Below are 3,799 nucleotides of genomic sequence, written 5' to 3' on the forward strand. Positions count from 1 at the left end.
AGTTGTGTTGGGATGAGTGAGGGGCTTGTTTTCTGAGTGGGAATCTCTGTTTGGTGAGGTTGTTGGGGCTGACTTCTTGGTGGGAGACTTTGGAGCCATTGTAATGGCATTTTGTACTTCAAGGTGTGACCTTTGAAGAGGAAGGACCCTCCTTGGTGTGCCATTTTCGTGCACATTGATACCAGAACCTTGAGGAGCTATGTGAGCTCCAAGAGCACCTTTGGTTTGCTGTTTGGAACCTTGGGTAAGTGTCACCACCTTTGACCATGATTTTTCCTAGTTAAAAATGGAGTCTTGGCATGTAATATATTAACATGAAGTAACTAACACGTATGTGAACCTGTATATGCCTAAAAATAGATCCTTGGACGTATAATGATGGTAAAAGTTGGACCTTTAAGTGATATCTTCGCGAAAATGCAGAACTGCATTCTGTCGCGAAATATCCGGATACGATATCCGGATATTGGTATCCGGATATGGGGTCTTGTGATATCCGAATATGGATATTCGGATATACATATCCGGATATGATATCCGGATATGGGATATCTGGATATGTCCCCGACATATATCCGGATATGTCCCCGACATATATCCGGATATTCTAGGTTTGCGTGAACAGTAACGGTACTGTTCATACAGAATTGAGTTATGGGTTTGTGGACCCTAGTTTGTGGAAGTTGAACTTCTGTAATGACTAAGTTAAGTCAGAATCAAGGGATTAAGGGCTTGTGGCTTTGTGAGAAGCCTTAAGACATGAAACGTAAAAGAGAAGCGTTGTCTTGATGTTTATGCTTATGAGCTATGGTTATTGATATGATTGCTGGTCCCAAATCAGATTGTGATTCTGTTGTGTTGGGCTTTGAGCTTTGATTGGACTCTTGGCATTGGATTGTTAGCTTGCAAGATAAGCTTTCGTGTCCTCGGTTTAGCTATTGTTCGTTCCACTATATCTCATGGGGGGATGGTTTATATGCATGATGTGTTTTCATGTACTGTTTTATTGAAATGCTATGGAGCTGTTAAATGCAAAATGCTTATGATATGTATGTGGTGTTTTGCCTAGCCAGGAAGCCATGGGGTGGTACTGGGGGCGGGTACAGCATGGGCTGGTATTATGTGGGTAATAGACGTATTCCTGCATTTCTCTGATCAGTAGAATTGTTAGAACACACATGACATGATTATCTGCTGCATTGCACTGATTTTGGAACTTATACTGTTATCTGTTTTTAGTACTTATATTGCACATGTAAATTAGCTTGGGGTGGAAGATCCTTGAGAACCCCTTGTCTTACTGAGATTTCTGTTTAGAGATCTTACCCCACGTTTGGGGCACATATTTCAGGTTCAGGTAATGCGGGGGTTGAGACCTCTAGCGGCAGGAGGCCGGAGCTTATCTGATTATATGTTGTTATGCTGCTTATGTTGAATGCTGGATATTGACTGTTGTCTTTTAAGCTTTTAGCTTCATGATGTTATTGTTGAGACTATTGTGGGGCTTTGTTGCCTTAGTTGGTGAGCATGAGGATTGTCCATGCCACATTGACTTGACTTTATGTTTAGTTGTTTCTAGTTGTAATTAATAATGTTTCAGGATATTGTCCGGACTACGTATTGTAGATCCGTGACTTAGATACTCACATCTATGTTATAAGGTATTTCAGTTAGTTGTTGGATTGCAATCACATATAGGCGATATTTTGTAATTGGATTTTAATAATCAACTTGGCTAAGTATAATGACATCATAATTGAATAGAAAAAGATATTCCGCTTTTTTAAATTAAACGTGGCTTAATACGATGACATGATAACAAATCGGGTTAACACGGGGTGTTACAACTTCCATCCTTGGTGCTTCTTGATCAGCTTTCAGGTTCTTCACCTCATTTATGAGTAAGGCTAGCTGGGCTTCCATGGCAGTTTGTTTGTCTAGTTCTAGCATGCCAGGCTCCCTTACTGGGCTCACCCTGTCTATTGGCCACTCGAGACATCTTTCAGCAATGCCTTCTACAATTTCGTATCTGGATTTAAGTGTTCCTGTAAAAAAATTTCCTCCTGCAGCAAAATCTAAATGGAATTGAGAAGTATGGTCAAGTCCCTTATAGAAGGATATTAACTCTCCCCAACTCTCTACCCCATGGTTTGGACATTTTCTGATGATGTCCTTGTATCTCTCCCATGCTTCATACAGATTTTCTCCATAGAACATCCTGAAGTTAGAGATTTCTGCTCTTGCATCAGCTTGTCGAGACATAGGGAGAAACCTCTCTATAATCTTGTTAGAGAGTTCCTCCCATGAGTGTATTGGTCCAGGGGTAAGAGTTTTCATCCATGCTTTTGCTTTTAAGCCCAAGGAGTGAGGGAACAACCTTATTCTCATACTTTCCTCTGTCACACCCTCAGCTTTAAAATTATCACAAATATCTTGAAAGGTTGTGAGGTGTGTGTAAGGATCTTCTGCAGGGAGTTCATTGAAGACTCCAGCTTCCCTAATCATGTGAAACATGATACGTTTCAGTTCAAAATTAGGTGCTACAGGAGGGAGGATTACTCCCCTATCTAGTCTGTTCCTGGAAGGAGCAGCCAAATTCCTGAAATTTTGTTCAGGAGGAATTTCTTCAATATTATTGTGATCAGCCATATTTTCAAAAATTTCTTCCCTGAGATTTCTTCTTCTTCTGTGAAGGGTACGTTCTGGTTCAGGATCAAAGAGAAACTCAGGTACTTCAATGGAGTGGTTAGAGTTTACTTCAGACTCTTCACTTATAAACCATAAACACAAGTTATATGAACAGCAGGTTCAGTGACAAGAAATGAAAATAAACTTGAACTATACAGAGTATGTTCTAAAAACAGTAATAAGAACAAAATTTAGTGTTTCTATCCCCGACAACGGCACCAAAAACTTGTTGGGTGGTTTGCTGATGGTGGAAAAATATATATTCTGATGAAGGATGTTCCTCTGTTCTGAATTAGCAATAGAAAACAGATTGGGTCCCTTACTTCCAACCCAAGTGCGCAAGTGCACGCATCAAGTAATAATGGGTGTATTAATGCCCAGATTATCGTTCCCACGAGGATAGAACTCTAAATAATGTCTTAAACTATTTTATAAAGAATGAAAATGAGAAGAAAAGTTAGTGATTGAGCTGTCTGGTCAAACATCCCCCTCATCACTCATGAATTTTATATCCAAGTATTTTGGAGCAATGAGTTGGTGGGAGGCATAATGTTGCTTGAATGTGGCATACTTAGCAGCTGTAGAAAAGTACTTTCCATGAAGACAAGAACCTCGGGGTCTCTTGCGAGTAGGGGCAGATGATGAAGCCATGGAATGGAATGATAGCAACAAGGACAAATGGAAACACTACAAAATAAAATTTCACAAAGTGAGAGTCCCAATATATGGCAATAAGATAGAGGCTGTCATGCAAGATTTAATGAACATACATCAATAATACTGAGGCCTGAGTAACAATGAATACAACCAAAGAATGAATACATGAGAACCAATGAATACAGCCAAAGAAAAACAAGATTATATAGCCAAAAAAACAAAATGGGAGGAACATTGAAGTGCAAAAAACCAAAGTGAGATATTCATTGAGCAAATGGGTAAATTCAGCATACATGGAAGAAAAGATAAGCATGTGCAGCCGAAAAATGCAAGGACACAAAGTATATAATGCATATATATGCATTCGGAAAGTCACAAAGTATCAAAATAAACCACACAGCCACACAGTGCATTCAGAATTCCTGGAATGGGAAAGTCACAAAGTATATGCAGA

At 39.5% G+C, this 3,799-nt stretch overlaps 1 non-coding gene across 1 annotated transcript; it reads left to right on the top strand.

Annotated features, from left to right (window-relative positions):
- The first annotated feature begins 2,140 nt into the window (after window positions 1-2,140).
- LOC133317520 (small nucleolar RNA R71) lies at window positions 2,141-2,246 on the top strand. Its single transcript, XR_009752333.1, has one exon. It is a non-coding gene; the product is annotated as a small nucleolar RNA R71 (small nucleolar RNA).
- Window positions 2,247-3,799: the final 1,553 nt, after the last annotated feature.

Source organism: Gastrolobium bilobum, unplaced genomic scaffold, assembly GCF_033153095.1.
Source record: "Gastrolobium bilobum isolate Gb01-03AN ecotype WA unplaced genomic scaffold, APGP_CSIRO_Gbil_v1 utg10413, whole genome shotgun sequence".
NCBI lineage: Eukaryota > Viridiplantae > Streptophyta > Magnoliopsida > Fabales > Fabaceae > Gastrolobium > Gastrolobium bilobum.